Below are 17,666 nucleotides of genomic sequence, written 5' to 3' on the forward strand. Positions count from 1 at the left end.
GAGCTCTCCCCTGTTCAGATCAGCTGTCTCTGCTGGTTTTGCCAGCCCATTCTTTGCCAATTTGCTCATCACTCCTCTCTCTGTCACTGGGTTCCTTGGGTTCAGTTCAGTGATTAATTGTGTGTTGTGCCTCTGCTTCCATCAGTCACAGGATGAAGACTCCCGGATGGTTATAGACATCAAGTTCATTATCAGGAATGGGCATTCGAGGTGGTCTCTCCACTATTGCTTAGCTTGCCAATTGGTGTTATCCCTTTAGATCACTCGAGGTCACTCTGGTGCCTGATCTGTCTTCTATCCTATGATTCCCTCTTCCCCCTATTCTATCCCCACCCACTCAACTTCCTGATCCCCCATGACCAACTCTCTTCCTCTTCACCCCCTCTCTTCTTCCTAGCTCCCACTTAAGGTTTACTCTTTCATAGATTTAAAAATATTTGCCTATGTGCTATGATTTAGATAACTGCTTGTGTCAGAAAACATGAACTTGTAACAAGAAGGGCAAAAGGAATTACAGGCTAGTGAGTAAAGAATATTTTAAAACTAGAAAGCGCATAATTGTTAGGAAGGCTATGGAGAAGTGGCAGTGTTTACATAGGTGGTAAAGGGATGACCCTTTCATTGGGAAGATTGAAGTCATTTATAAAACAGGTAAAAATAAGGGCAGAGTCTGAAACATTAATGGGGTTCACCAAGAAGCCAACAATATGGGGGCTAAGGAGCATTTGTAAAATTTCTAAATTTGTGTAATGACTAAGATATATTTTAAGAGCTTTGTAAGTGGAAACAGTTGAATGTAATTGGCAAAAGAACAGTTGACGTAGCTAGACAAAAAGGCGGATAGCTACTGGTGGAGTATTTATAGTCCTATGGTCCATTCTTTCTTGATGCTGGGCGGTACCTCTCAGGATGAAACAAGCAATTCCTCTCTCTTGCTGCATGGTAACACTCTCTGAATTACTCACATGTAATGAATGACTCACGTCTAATCTATTCCTGTCAATTATCAATAGAGAAATATAATGGAAATAACAACAGAAATGTAATTTGAGCCATGTAAAAACCATTCTAACAGCCAATCAATAATTAAAAATCACTTAAAAAGTTTTCTTCTACTGTCTTGAAAATCCAGTGAATCTCAGTTCATAGGCTAAATTTTCATGAGTGCAATTTATAGTATAGTAAGAAAATCAAATTCACATTCCAAACTTAGCAAAAATTGAAATCTCCACTAAATTGGGTATCAAAAATTACCTTGTTTTCAAGATCTCCTGAGAAGATTGGGAATATGGAGGGAAGGGAGAAGGATCCAGGAAAAAGAGAGGGGGATAAGAGGAGGGGAGAAGAAGGTATGGGGGAGCAGGAAGGTTGAGTCGAGGTAAGACTAGAGGAGAGCAGGATACCATAATAGATTGAGTCAGTATAGGCTTGAGGAGAGAGCTGACACTAGTGAGATTTCCATAGATCTACAAGGATAACACCAACTGGCAAACTAAGCAATACTGGAGAGACTACATTAAATGCCCTTCCTTGATGGTAAGGTTGATGACTTCCTTATATACCATTGTAGAACTTTCATCCAGTGACTGATGGAAGCAGAGACAGATACCCACAGCTAAACACTGAACTGAATTCCTAGAACCCAGTGACAGAGATGGAGGAATGATGAGCAAAACAGTCAAGACCGTGCTGGTGAAACCCACAAAGACAGCTGACTGGACAAGGAAGAGCTCTTGAACCCCAGACTGATGGCTGAGAGGCCAACAGGGGACTGATTTAGACTCCATGAATGTAGTCTCAGTAAGGAGGCCACAGAAATCATAGGGGCCTTGAGTAGTAGATCAGTGTTTACCATGGTTTATGAATGATCTTTGGAAGCCCATTCCAAATAGAGGGATGCTCTCTCAGCCTGGACACATGGGGAAGGGCCTAGGTCCTGCTCTGGATAAAATGACAGAAACTAGAGATCCCCCCAAAGAGAGCCTCACCCTCCCTGGGGAATGATGTGGGGATTGGGTGGGGGGCTGGAGGGCTGGTGGAGAGACAAGGGAGGAGGGGTGGGAGATGAAGCTGGGATTGACGTGTGAAGCATTCATGTTTCTAATTTAAATAAAAATATTACAAAAAAGAATATGATCAGTTCTCAAATGTTCTCAGATGTTTAAAAGCCAAAATAAAATTACCTTGTTTTATACAGTAGTAGTGATTTGTTCATTTATTTTGAAAAATGAATTAGGATCTTATGCTAAAGCTTACTATTTTAAGATACATTCTAAAATGTACATATATCCAACATAATTAACATAACTTGTATCAGTTCAGCTTTAAAATTATATTAACTAGACTACTGAATAAATTGAAAAGTCATTCTGTACCTATAAATGAAAACTTATTGCTCAAAATTTGTGCCAATTTGCATAATAACATCTTTTTAGAAGTAACATTTTTTCCTACAGTGTTGGCGACTAAACCATGGACAGTGTGCATTCTAGGTTAACACTCTACTACTGGTGTAGGTGCCTAGCCCATGGCTAAAACTTACTACACATTGATTGCTGTAACAAAAATATATAAATTCAATATTCTAAATCACATTTTAACACATTTCAATTTCAAAATAAATTATCTACATCTAGCTACAACATCAAAAATATGCTTTTCTTTTCCTGGGAAATTCAAATTTAGTTGATTCATGCAAAGTATAGTGATTTTTTTTAAAGGAATGCATACATTTTGCTGCCATTTTTGTGTCTGATTATTGGATATTTGGAAAGAATTATTGTTGTTTAAAGAAATGTTGAATAAGAATTAACAGAGGGCCAATGAGATACTCAGCATGTAAATACACATTCTACCAGGTCTAATGTCCTGGCCACTGATCTAGATTTTTCCCAGACTCACATGGTGGAAGAAGAATGCCCACTTCTGCAAGTTGCACACATGGGCATTGCACATGTACCATCCCATATGCATAATAAACAAATACAAATGTTAATTGTAAGAGAATAAAAAGGCTCAATGACTTATCATGGTGGATGTTCATTTTTACGATTTATAAATGTGTGTTTCGTTTAGAATAACTATAGAGTTTAAGACACTAGTAAAGGACCATAGAGTAGGAGGGTATCTTTTAATGAAGGGAGGATAGAATATACTATGAGAAAGAAGTAAATGCAAGTAACAGAACAGGAAGGGTTAGATGGAGTGTGATTGGGAATGTAGGGTAGATGAAGAAATAAAGAGAGAAAGGGATATCTAATAGTAATAGCCTCCTAAAAAAATCCACATAGAAACATACTTCTGTAAAGTTTCCTAAAATGTATACAAACACATATATAAAAAGAGTTTAAATGTAGTCCGTATAGTGAGGGGACAAGAATTGTCACAATACCAAATCAATCAAACAAACAAATAAACAAAAACCAGTACCAGGAATGAAGTATCTCTTTTGAATTTGTTGGCCCATGGAGTCCCAAATAGCCCCACTTTAAACATTACAGGCTATTGCTATTTCTTTTGGTTACTCTCCAGAATTTCACAGTAAGACCCTATTGCTGAAGATAGCATGTACTTAAGCCACAAACATAAAGAAGTCAATTAAGTAGATATTGATGCCTTCAGGATAGGGTAAGACGCAAACAACAAAAGAAATAAAAGACCAATATATTTATCACATTTAAATTTTAAATACCGAGTATATACCATTACAACTGAAAGAAGACAATTTATAGACTGAACATATAATTTGTGCCCAAAACTTGGGCATGTAGTAAAAGCGTACTGTAATTCAATAAGCAAAGGCTCAATATGCATTGGGAAAATAACACATGTGCAAATCCAAAATACAGAAGGACAAAAAAAACTTGCAGGTTGTCTAAAACTTAAAAAAAAAACTCGCAGTTTTTTTCCTTAGTTTGAGCACCAGGAATAACTTTTAGAAAGCAAGTTGTTAAGGAACATGCATACACCAACTAAATCCATCTAAACTCAAATTTGTCAAAATCACATGTAGCATAAATAGCATGCATATGTATGTTCATATTTGTATGGATATGTTGATATTTGAAAGGAAAAGCTCTTGAATTATATGACAAAGCTGGAGTCCTCCCAAAGTCATCTTTTAAGATGTATATGATGGTCTTTATGTTCATCTACTAAACAATAATAGTCTCATGGAACATTAATACCGACATCAGACAAAGCCAGTTTGTGCTTATCAGACTGTGACCATTAGGTTAAAAGCAATTCTGAGTTCATGTTGAGGAAAAAGGCAAAGTAGGAAGGTTTTCCCAATAACAGTCATGACCAGAAACCTTAATCTTGTCCAAAACTAGTGACTCTTCTTCCCTAACTACAAACAGTCTGCCCTATTACTTCCTTTTCAATAACATTTATTAAATATTCAAAAACAGAATAATTCCCACTTTTTATTGTAAGTAACTCAAAGTCTCACTTATACCCCATTGTAACTAAACATGATTCCAAATTGTTATAGACACATTTAACAGTACCTTTTGAAGTAGTTCACACTCTCCTATGGTGAACTGTCTCTACTACTGAGATATGGTCCATTTATCCAAACACAACTAGTTTCCAATGTTCCAAGGCACCTTGTATTTAACCAAAGATGAATTTAATTTTTTAATAAATGGCATATGTATTGAATATGTCATTATTTTTTGTTGTCACTATTCCCCAAACAATATGTGATAAAGCTATTTATACAACATTTACACGATAGCAGGTATTCTTAAAGTAATCTAAGATACTTAATAATGTATGGAGACTATATCTGTTATATGTAAATACTATGTCATTCCATAGAAGGAACTTGTTTATATCCTTGGGGATCCCTTGAATGTCCATGAATCCTGAGGAACGACTGAGAGGTTTTCATGCTGGTCTTAATTAGCAAGGCACCGACAAGTAAGGAACAAAAACAGACATCAAGAAATGACTCATTTCAGGACAGTGGTAACTTCCTGGGTAAAGGGAGACTGATAAGTGGTGGGGATTTGGACTCCATCTTCCATTGCTCTTTTCTCTTTAGGCACATAAAGTAGCGAACCAAGTTTAAAGTTGGAATAGCAGAGTCAGAGACTAGTCTGAGGCTTCAACTCATAATTTCAAAGCTCGTTTAGATAATTATAGAACTAAATAAAGACTAAAATGAAAAGGCAGGCTATGATTCACAATATCGCAAGCTGTGATGCTGTAATCGCGCCAAGAACAGAGATCAACACACGCAGTACTGAAAGCTTCAGCCTGGCTCGTATGCATGCTTGTGTTGTATGTTGCATGCATAGAGAGACAGACAGAAAGCAATCAGAGGGCTTGCTCCAGAAACAGCCAAGTTCAAAAAGACTATAATTTTCCTTCCTTTTAATAAGAGCAGTGAACTACAAAATCAAAAAATAAATGAATAAAATGATATCTTGCTAATAGGAATATAAACAAATTAAAAGATGACACAGACATCTAGATTTGAATCATCAGAATCTGTCCATAGGTGCTCAAGTCACTCTACTATCTCATTACCAGTTACCTCAGCAACCTTATAAAAAGCCTTAGGTTAAAAGTTCTTGCACCATTTGACTTTCCTAGTTTCTTATGGCTGTGACACTGTTTCAGTTCTTTTTGTTCACTAATTGCCCCTCCTCCTTTACACATGGTTTATAATCTGTGTTCTACAATGTGCAATTCATGTGCCAACTATTTTATGAAACATTCTTGAATAACCACACCAGAAGTACTGGGTCAATCCTGATAAATTCTATAGCTCTCTCTAATTTTATATTTCTTGGATGTTGTACATTATTTACTAAGTTAATACTTCTGCTCACTTTGTAAGTAACACTGTCTCACAGAGGCCCTTGCAATTATGCCTTCCTCCAAGCTTCTCTTGCTAGTGACTTGCTTCCCTAATTGTTCTTTCCAACTCTCTTGATGTACTCCAAACTGCCCAGCCAATGGTCATGGCATCACAAAACACGTTATGAAGGAATTGGCCTTAAATATGGACATAAATCTCATGAAGATGTGTTTCTGGATATGATTTGATACTGTTAGTTCACAGTCAGCTCCTGAGAGCTGCCCTCTTCTTCAGAGTTCTGGTAAGAAACAAGTTAGCCTAGTCTTATGAATAATGTTATGGGTTTTTTTTTTTATCCAAAGACCCTGTTTCATTCCAACATTTAATCATCCTTAGCATAATAATTTTTCATGCTTTATTTTACTCCTTAATAGATATTTCTATATGTGAGGTGTTATTGCAGAATAGTGAAGATAAATTGCCCGGTCAATTCAATAAGGCTGAGGCAGAGGCAGGCAGTGCTTTGTGAATTCCTAGTCAGCCTGGTCTACAGAGTTCCAGGAAAGCCAGGGCTACACAGTGAAACCTCATCTCAAAAAATAAAGGAAGGAAGGAAGGAAGGAAGGAAGGAAGGAAGGAGAAGAAGGAGAAGAAGGGGAAGGAGAAGAAGGAGAAGAAGGGGAAGGAGAAGAAGAAGGAGAAGGAGAAGGAGAGAAGAAGAAGAAGAGTTTATTTTCTCTCTACTGTTACACAATGGGCTTTTAGGGATGGTAGATTGTGGAAAGGCCATTATATTAGGTAAACTAGTGAAAAGTAAAGGTTGTTATAATATTATTGTTCAGATTTCTCTCAGGAGCTGACTGTGAACTAACAGTATCAAATCATATCCAGAAGCACATCTTCATGAGATTTATGTCCATATTTAAGGCCAATTCAGGAATAACAGAGGGCTTTTCTGTGCTGTTGCTTCTTAATTACTCTGAGCTCAAAATAACACTCATGTCAACACGTTCTTGATGCCCTTTGATTCATTCTAATATTATGATATATGTATGTGAGTTTCATCCTGTGGAAGAAAGCTAATCTTGGGGAAATGTCAACTGTTTTCATTAGACTGTGAAAATGGAATGCCCTTTGTCCTCTCCACATTAAGTGGAGCATTTCTGCAAAGACAAACTGAGTGTGGGCACTTAGTTTTTCTCAATTAAGTTGACACAGCTGGTGTGGAAGGCAACACCTTGTCTTTCGGTTTCCCAGAAGCACCGGGAAGCAGAAATAATATTTCAGCAGGGATTTATCCTGCTAATGAAAATTGCAGAATAGTTTCAATAACAGCCAACATTAAAATCCATTAAGTCATCGTTCTTATTGTGCTTCACACCAGCAAATTCAATGAGTGAATGAATGGCCACAGCTGGATGCATGAGACTTTGAAATTCAAGAACCAATGCCATTGCATTGGTAATAATGAGCCTAAGAAGCTGTGAGGGGGTGAAAGATATAAAGCCATCACTGAATTTTGATTGCAGCTCAGCCGTCAGACTAAAAATGACTTACAATTTTACAATGGTGCATTAAGCATCGATGCATATAGAAGAGAGACAGCACATGCAATTCTGCATGTTTAGAAATGAGCTAAGACTTAAGAAGAAATTTATAATTTGATTTTGGTCTTTTCTTAAATCAAGATAATTCTAAAGCAAGGGAGCTCTTCATTTTATCAGACAAATAGATAAAAACCAATCAAAGAGGGAAAAAATGTTCAAACTCCAGTGCTCTTATTTTTCTCTCCTCATTATTTTTATAGACTGTAACCATGGTGATATTCAGAAACACAGCTCTGTTCCTTCCACAGCCTCTAAGCTGGAATATCTACATATCACCACCTCCCCCACAGCAGCCACACTCAGAATCCTTTGAAATGTAGTTTTGCCACGCTTTATGTCATGGTTTATTTTTGCAAGTCTAAGGAATCCAATTTGCTGCTGCTGATCTAGGGAGACCATCGAGATAATATCATTTCCTTTTTGGCACTGCAGGCACAGATGCTGCTGTGGACAAGGCTAGGAATTTACCCTGATAAGAATGCCAATCTAGCTGAGACAACTCAGCCACACGTGTCATCAGACTCTAAAGCAGCGCAACCTGATGAGCATGGCATCTTTGACCAATCATCCTCAACCTGTCAAGGTATAAAATTACCCTTTGGAGTCATGGCAGAAACACCATCAGCCACAAAGACAAAAAAAAAGAACCTGTGATCATTAACCTCATAAGTACAGCTCTTCTCTTAGCCATGGTTGTTATCAGGCCAAGGGGATGAAGCCTCCACACTGGCTTGAACCCCCTAAATTGCTATAGTATTTTAATTCATCATGCCACCTTGTTATAGTAAGCCTTTCAAAGTATTTGCTGCCTCACCCCCAGGTTTTTTGTTTCTGATTGTTTGCTTTATTCCTATATGGCATTCTTTGACACTTACTTGGAATACATCTGGGAGGACTTCACACTTTTATAAAGAATTCTCTGGGGGTGGGAAAAAATAATTCTCTGATCTTAATTTTGCTACTTTTCAAATTCAAGCATCAGTAAATTCTCTTTTTTAATAAAAAATATTTATTTGTTTTATGCATGTGTTTTGCCTATGTGTGTGTATGTGCACCACGTATGTACGTAGTGTGTGCGGGAGTCAGTAGATCTCCTGGAACTGGAGAGAGACACTGATAGTTGTGAGCCATCATGTGGGTGCTGGGAATTGAACCCAGTTTTCTGTAAAAGAAACAGGTGCTCTTAATCACTGAGCCATCTCTCTAGCCCCTCTCATTATTCTTTACTTATTCTTTTTATATTTCAGTTCTGTGTATGCATGTACATGTTCATCTGGGGAGAGTGTATGTATGTGTATGTATGTATGTATGTATGTATGTATGTATGTATGTATGTATGAGTTGAGAGACTAGAGTACAACCTGGTGTGTTGTTCCACAGGCATTTTCTCCCTTGTTTGAGATAGGTTCTCCCACTGGACTGGAGCTCACCAAATAGGTTGTGTTTCTTTACAAGTGTTTTTTTCCATAAAAATAAACATTAGCTGAATATTTCACACAGGGGAATATACAGCATCTTCGGTGTTTTTCAGAGTTAATAAATAGCTTTATTTTACATCTAGCCCTTCTGGGACCATTCTTTTCATGAACACAAAATGACAGGAGCTCATTTTAAAGGTTACTAAAAAATTTGTCCTAATCCCAAGCCAAAATTCATTTAATGCTTTTTAATGTTTATGTCAGAAAACCAAATGACAATATTTAGAATCAAACGTTATATATATAAATATATACTATTGTTTACATGTTGAGAAATAATGCAGTAAATATTTAAAATCTTTGCTTTATGTAATGAAACCATTTTGCTTTTATGAGATTGAGCATTTTGAATGTACAATAAGATATCTGAGATACATAACACCAGTGAGAGCCCTGGTATTTCCAGCAATATTCACTGGTTTCACATTGGTTTGAGCACATGCACTGAACATGGGCATGTTGTGGTTTGAAAATCAAGAGCGTAGCAGAATAGTATGATTCGATACATGTGATGGCTGGCAGAAACACCTTGGATCCACCGTATACTTGATTTTGAGTTGTGTTTTAGTCGGTATAAGTATGGAAACCTTATTCTATTGGCAGATATCGTATAAGTTCCACAAGCAAAGCATAGCTTTGGATGCTGTAGACTAAAGAGGATGCTGAAGAAGAAATAACCAGACCTTTAATGAAAAAAAGATGACGTGAATTTGAAAGAGGGAAGGGTGGGCTGATATAAAATGGCTTAGAGGAAGGACAAGAATGGGAAAATGATGTAATTAGATTATAATCTCAAGATAACATATGAGACACATATTCTTTAAACAAGAGAAACAGAATCAAGGATCCACGATATTAAGCTTGAATAACTCACAAAGTACAGTAACAAAAAGTCTACTTAATTTTGCTGTGCTGTGAAAGTACTCTGTGGAGTTGTTTTTATTCCAGTGATATGCTAGAAAAGTGACATTCTCAAGGAGAAAATGTCCTGATTTATAGTATTTACCAATATTGCCATGTGGCCAATTTTGAGCTACAAATGTTTTAACTGCAGGCTCCTGTTGTTCCCAAATGTTTAACGCCCTGTTAGCAGCATTAGGAGCCTGCTCCAGCATGCCAATACTTTCTCCTTTACTTTGAATAAAACTGTGGACTTACCGTATGCTTCTTCTGGTTAATTTTAGATTGCAAATTTTCCAAAGTGTCACTAGGTTGAAAAACCACTAAGTGCTTTGAATAATGAAAGGACTAAAACCTACGGAATAATAAAAATTCCATTTTGCTTAAAATCTGGACAGAGGGGCGGGCTCTTCTGGGTGATGTTACCTTCTCTTTCCTCCTAGTCATGTCCCTCCTCCTCGTCCAGTTGGTAACTCACTTCCCAGCCTGCCTGTTCTAGTGAGTAGACAGTGAGAAGGAAGGCACAGCAACCTCTACATGACTGAAGTGATGGTTAGCTAATATTATAACCATAGGACAAGGAAGACAAGCAAAACAAGCAGATTCTTTCCACATTAATTGGATTTTTGAAATCTCTGTTATATCCATCAGTTATGTCCTCCATAACCACAGGAATTGTCTCCTTGGTCTATTTCTATGCTTTCTTCTTCCTCTAGCTTGAAAACCCAAATCAATTACAACCCCCCCTTTGCTTTAATCCGCCTACTTCTCTACACCAGGGTTCAACAGTGTTTTTCGGTAAAAGGCCAAATGAAAAATACTTTAGGCTTTGTGAGTCAGATAGTCTCTGAAGCAACTGTCCAGCTCCACGACTTTAGCCCAAAGCTATCATATAAAATATAAGTGCATGAACATGGCTATGTTGATATTTGCAAAGAGACAATAAAATTTGGCCTGAGGGTCACAGCCTGCCTGCTTTTTTTTTTCAGACTGCCATAGACAACATGGATTATGATCTTGTTGCTTTGAGGAACCAGAAGAATAAAATAACTCAGTACTCTTTACTTTCTCAGAGCATATTCTTGTCATTGACATTTCCCAGGCATCTTATGTGGCAGCATGCTGTGTGTCCTAAATGTGGGGACACATACTAATCTACTTCACGTTGCTTTTCAGATCTTTTCCTCTTTCGCTTCATTAGAAGGTTTAAAGAAAATGCCTTGGAGAGAGCCAGATAGGAAGGATAAGACTCAAAGCACAAGGCAGACACTTAACAACTCCTAAAACTCTTCTCTCCATTTAAACTTCCTTACAATTTTTATGTACTAAACATTGCCAGGTATTTTTCTCCCACTAGTTTGAAAACACCACACAGTCCAGTGCCTTCAGGGAGTATTTTAGTTATTATCACTTAAATCTACTATTACTCTTCTCATCACTGACCTGGCACATGCAACTTACAGGAACAAGGATTTGGCTCTCAAACCCTTTGAGAGGCTACTGTTGTTAGTGGCAGAAGGGCATGGAGAATTGGGTGTGCCAATGGACTGCACCACTCATTCTCATTTTGGTGGCCTCAGAAGTCAAGAGGTCAGGACAGAATCAAAAGGGAATACAACTTCAAGACCCACAACAGTGGCACACTTAAGCTGTTTAGACCTCAGTCCTAAAGGCTCCACAGTCTGTCAGAGCAGTATCACAAATTGGAAACAAATGTCTAAACATGTGAGTTATGGCAGTCAAATAATACTGAGGACATTCTTGCCCTGTGTCAGCTATTTTCACTTACATTTTAGACCAGACTTCCATTATAGTACCCAAATGTGAAGGCTTAAATAGGAAGTAATGCCTGCATAGACCATCACGAGTTCTGTTATCTCAAGAAAAGAGATTTTTCCCCAAAGGAAAGATTTCTTTATCTTTTTTTATTAATTTATTTTTTTACATTCCAACCCCAGTTACCCTCCCTCCTTTCCTCCCACTCCTTCCATTCTCCCCTCCTCCCATCTGCTCCACAGAGAGGGTAAGGCTTCCTCTAGGAAGTCTACTAAGTCTGTCCCATCATCTCGGTGAGGCAGCACCAAGGCACCTCTCCACCCCCACACCCCTGTGTCTAGGCTGGGCATGATATCTCTTCATATAGAATGAGCTCCACTGGGTCAGTTTGCGCATTAGTGCTAGTTCTTGGACCCACTGCCAGTGGCCTCATATATTCTCTCTATCACACTATTGTCACCTATATTAAGGGTGTCTAGTTTGGTCTTATGCAGATTCCCAATTTGTCAGACCTGAGACAGTGATCTCTCACTGATTCTGTGGGTTTCCCCATCATGGTCTTGACTCCTTTGTTCATATTATCGCTCATCCCTCACTTTGATTGTACTCCAGGAGCTTGGCCCATTGGTTAGTTGTGGATTTCTGCATCTGCTTCTGTCTGTTTCTGGAAAAGGGTTCAAGCATCTCTGGGGTTATGGATTGTAGGCTGGGTATCTTTTGCTTTATGTCTGGTATTCACTTATGAGTAAGTACATACTATACTTATCTTTCTGGTTTGGGGTTACCTCACTTAGATTGGTTTTTCTAGTTCTGCCCATTTGCCCTCGAATTTTAGGATGTCATTGTTTCTTACTACTGAGTAGTACTCCATTGTGTAAATGTACCACATTTTCTTCATCCATTCTTCAGTTGAGGGACATCTAGGCTGTTTCCAAGATCTGGCTATTACAAATAATGTTGTTATGAACATAGTTGAGCAAATGTCCTTGTGGTGTGAATGTTCCTCCTTTGGGTATATGCCCAACAGTGGTATTGCAGGGTCTTGAGGTAGGTTTATCCCTAATTTTCTGAGAAATCACCATGATGATTTCCACAGTGGATGTACAAGTTTGCACTCCCACCAGCAATGGAGGAGTATTCCCCTTTCTCCACATCCTGTCCAGCATAAACTGTCACTGATGTTTTTCATTTTAGTCATTCTGATCTGTGTAAGATGGAATCTCAGAGAGGTTTTGATTTGCATTTCCCTGATGACTAAGGATGTTGAGCATTTCCTTAAGTGTCTGTCTGCCATTTGAGATTGTTCTATTGAGAATTCTCTATTTAGATCTGTACCCATTTTTCAATTGGATTATTTGGTAGATTGATTTCTAGAAGGAAGGAGATTTTTAACTCTACTTGGCAGATATCAATTAAGTCCATAGAGGCCTTTGCCAATGATATAAATTATTACTTTATAGCATAAAATTTCACTTGGTCATAGACAAAAGACATCATAGAAACTTCATCCAGTAACTTATACAACGAATCACTGGACCAGGCTCCCAGAGTTCAGTCAAAGAAAGTGAGGAGGGATAATATGAGCAAAGGGATCAAGATCATGATGGAGAAACCCACAGAGACAGCTGACCCAAGCTAATGGGAGATCACTGACTGAGGACTGGTAGCCTGGGATTGTGCATAGGACAAAACGAGGCCCACAGAACGTGGGTGACAGTTCTCTGGCTTGGACAGTCTGTGGGGCCACTGGCAGGGGGACCAGGATTTATCCCTATTGCATGAACTGACTTTTTGGAGTTCATTCACTATTGAGGGATACCTTGCTCAAACTTTGTACAGCGGGGAAGGCTTTGGTCCTTTCTCAACTTGATAGACCAGACTTTGTGGACTCCCCATGGAAGGCCTTACCCTTACTGAGGAGTAGATAAGAGGTTGGGTGGGGGAGGAAAGGGGGGTGAAATTGTAGTTGAATGTTAAATGAAAAAAAAAGAACTTTTAAATAGATTAAAAATTTTAAAAAGAAAACATACATTTTGTAATGAGTTGGAGGGATAGAAAATCAAGATACATTCTAAAGAGGAAAATCAAGTAGACGATTCATAAAAATAATACATGACTCCAAAGAAGTTTATCTGCATGAAAATGGTGACCTAAGAGGGGATATGTAAAAGAGATTGCAGCAACATGAAGAGGACTAATTTTCCAGGAAGTGAAAGGAGACAGAGGGAAATTTGCATTTCTACTCCTTTCATGCTTACATGTCATAGCAGAGAAAAATGATCAGAGCATGAAAAGGAGAAACAGAATAATCAGGGAAATGATAATCCCATTCAAGGGAGACTTGGTATGAGGTAATGTTAACAGACAAGAGGAAGCAATAGATGAGAAGATAGCAAAGACTTCAATGTGGCCACACCTACAGAGGTTTTCAAGCAAAAGTTGCTGTTATTGCGAAGTAAATGGATGAATTCACATGACAAAGGGGAGAGCAAAATGAAAAATGGAGGTAATGAGATAGCAATGAGTGTGTGTGTGTGAGAGAGAGAGAGACAGAGACAGAGACAGAGACAGAGACAGATTTTAATGATCCCTAGAGAGGGAGATTTTAATGATCCTAGACAGAAAAAGGAAGGTATAAAAAAGAAAGAGCCACGTTAAGTTTATTTCTAACACCTGCATGTGAGAATCCTTAAGAGGAAGTAAAGTATTTAATTTGACAAAGACAAAACTTTCTCACATTCAGTTTATAGCATGTTTAAAAATATAAGTTCCATTCATAGCATGCTTAAATAATGGCATTCCGTATCAATGGAATAAGAAAATATTATTTATATAAGTTATTAAGAGTCTATTTACATGTAGCTTCTGGGTTTAAAGGCATAATTTAAGTATTTCAGTACTAGTACCAGGTGACTGTCAGTAAATAACATGGAGAGGGGAAATATGCATTACCTCCTTTAACACCCCCACCTTTCCATAACAGTGGTAATAATACCCGCATGCTCAATTAACTGTGAGACCTACCTAAGAGAACAAACGTAATGAAAAGTACAGGACTTACCATGCTGTGTTAAATATGCTGCCTGCCTTTTTTTATTACCACGACAACTAAGTAAGGCTAGAGTAACTGTACTTTTGTCCTCTTACCCTGTGTTGAGTACTTTTTGCTGTTTTAGTCTCATTAAGTAGTCCACCCGGCCTCAATATACAGCCCAGACTATCCTTGAATTCCTCACCCTCCTGCTTCAGCTTCAAAAGTGAGTAAATGGAAACTGTCTACCGCCACATCTCACTTTCTCTTCTTTGCAATTTCCCCATAAAACCGGCTTGCCTTTATTTGGGTAGAGCAAAACAAACAGCTCTGATTTTTTTTCTAGAAAACTTGTGAAGTCTGCACATGAATAACCTGTGATGTATGTCATTTCAGATAAGAGGAAAATATGTCAGTGAATTTCTATATCATTCCAGCGTGATTTTTAATTGTTTACATTTCTAATACTTATCTCAATTTCCAAGAAGAGTGTTAGAAAAGTAATTTCATGCCTAACAAAAGGATGATTTCCTACTAGCAGCCTCAGCCACTCTTGTCCTGAGTGTTTTATACCCAATGCATAGATAATCATTGTTAATACACATGTTTGATGCGTTTTAATACTTACTTTTGCAAACAAGAATGCATAGGTGCTAAAGTCATGCAATCACATTGTACTTCTGGCCATCAAATTGTGTCCTTTCCCCTACCATCTCTATCCACACCAGTAGCCTGTAATTCTTTAAGATACAAACTAAATGAGTTACTTTGCTCACAAAACTGTATATTCTAACATTCAAAATGGAAGTCAAAGTCCTTACCATAGTCCACCATCCACCACCAACCTCATCTCCCAATACTGATCTTCTTCACTTCACCTGAGCACACCAGCCTCTCTAAGGCTTCTAGAACCTGTCAGACCATGAAGCTCCTGTCCCAGGATATCAATGCTGACCATTACACTTGCCAGAGAATCTCTCCACAGCCCATTCATTTATCTTCTTCAAGTCTTTAACACAATACCACTTTCTCAATGAAACTAGGCCTGCTGACCCGCTTCATATTGCTAAACCTACCCAAAAGCATGGAATTTTGTGTCAACTTCCCCTACCCAACCTTCTTTCTCTGGAGTAGCATCACTTTATAACATAGTACAAAAGCCACTGGAAACGTATATTATTTTTCTCTGCTCTGGATAATGGAGTAAGCTTAGTGAAGCACTCTTATTTTTGTAGATGGCTTTCAGCGTTTGTTGTTTTCTTATTGTTTGTACATCTCCAAATGCAGGTAGCCATTTAGATTTCATCCCTGTCTTCCTCCTCTTTTTTATGCACATATGTACTGTCATCGGCACATCACACTTCTCAGACCTAACATAACTCAGTAAGTTTATCTGGCTCTCTAACTTTCTCAGCTACTCTAGTCGGGAAGCTCTCTGATAGCTAACTCTACACCGCGTACAAAAGATCAGTCCTCAACACTCCCTGCTCCCCAGGACCCAAACTTCTTCCTGACCACAGGTCTTTCCACCCTTTCACATGCTACTTCCTCTTTGTTTTCTATAAAATGCACTGTATAGTGGAGAGTTTTGATTAAAGACAGACGGGAAGGGTGGGTCAGAAGCTACACAGTCACTAAACCATTCCTTATTTGGCAAATATGTAAGTTCTGGTTTTAAAGAAGTCGGGTTCTGTTTCTTTTCTGTACCTACTGTCTCAGAGGAAAGTTCTCCAATTCTGTAAAGTAAATTAACTGTAGATATTATTACCAGGGTCATTGATTTTCATAACAATAACATCCTTCAAGAGAAAATAACCCGGAAAGGCAGCATGAAGATGGAAAATTTAATGATTTGAATTAACCTTCAATTAAGTAGAGCTCCTGGATGGTGTGAGGCTCCAAAAATACTTACAAGGAGGATAGTTACAGGGCTCAAATAAGTGAGTCTGAGACATCACCTGAGACATCCTAGGACTGGTCTTAGTTTTCCAGACCCAAAATAAAATCTGAGGTGCAACAGAGGTTTTACAGGTTATCACCAGTATAGGAGAGAGATTAAACTTATAAAAGATCTCATGCTCCACGATATTTTGCTTTTATAGGTATCCTCCTGCCTCCAAGTTATCCATTTATTCAAAGTTTATTTACTGTCATCACTACTTAATGAACAACATTCTGATAACACCACACTGTTGAAGACATGAAGTCTATTTCTTTTGGCAAATAGCATTAATCTGCAGACGTCTACTAAGGATTAGATTCGGTCATCAGCGTTTGCTTGTTTCCTCCACCACAGGTTTGCGACTCCATCACAAGCAAGGTCTTTCCCTCTTCCCTCCACACAGTCATAGTGCCTTATATTTAGGGGTTCTAACCTTTAAGATGACTGCCACATTCTAATGCTTTCTTAAAGAGTGACTATTTTCTCTTAATATTTCTTGTGAATATTTTTGGGGGGCTTCCACTACAAAAACCTTATGATCTCAATATTCCAAGTAATGAAATACTAGCAATGATCAAGCAAAACAATAAAACAGAGGGTGAGTTCAAACAGATTCTCACCTGCAAAAGGTAATGTAACTCTATCAAGAAGAAAAAGGTGAATACAGGACAACTATACTTTATTTCTATGCACGCACATTGTCATAGTAGCATGAAAGCTATTAAAAACCCACCTAACAGATGGTTTCTTTTCATTCATTCTTCCTGATTAAAAAAAATCCAGAATAGGGGTAGGGTGTCAAAACAATCCAAGATGGACATGTTAAGAACTGTGGGATCTTGTACGTGGGAGGAATGAATCAGTACAAAACACATATAAAAAGGCAAAGGAAAAATAAGGCCAAATGGTTCAAGAAAACCCAAACCACTGAGGCTAAAGATTTGTAAAGCACGTGCGTGCTGTAAAGGGACACCAAGACTACTAGTTGCTTTGAGAATATCAGTTAATAAGGATTTATGTACTACTGTTGATAATTTTACATGAAAATTTTTAACAAGATTTAATAGAGTACTCATAAATAGTAGAGCATTTCTGTTCACTTATTTATCATTTTATAACT

At 38.0% G+C, this 17,666-nt stretch overlaps 1 protein-coding gene across 2 annotated transcripts in view; it reads right to left on the bottom strand.

Annotated features, from left to right (window-relative positions):
- The window catches only part of Gpm6a (glycoprotein M6A), a 268,227-nt gene that overhangs the window by 180,362 nt on the left and 70,199 nt on the right, over positions 1–17,666 (bottom strand). The gene's annotated exons all lie outside the window — the stretch shown is intronic.

The sequence above is a fragment of the Mesocricetus auratus genome, unplaced genomic scaffold, assembly GCF_017639785.1.
Source record: "Mesocricetus auratus isolate SY011 unplaced genomic scaffold, BCM_Maur_2.0 Super-Scaffold_100026, whole genome shotgun sequence".
Classification (NCBI taxonomy): Eukaryota; Metazoa; Chordata; class Mammalia; order Rodentia; family Cricetidae; genus Mesocricetus; species Mesocricetus auratus.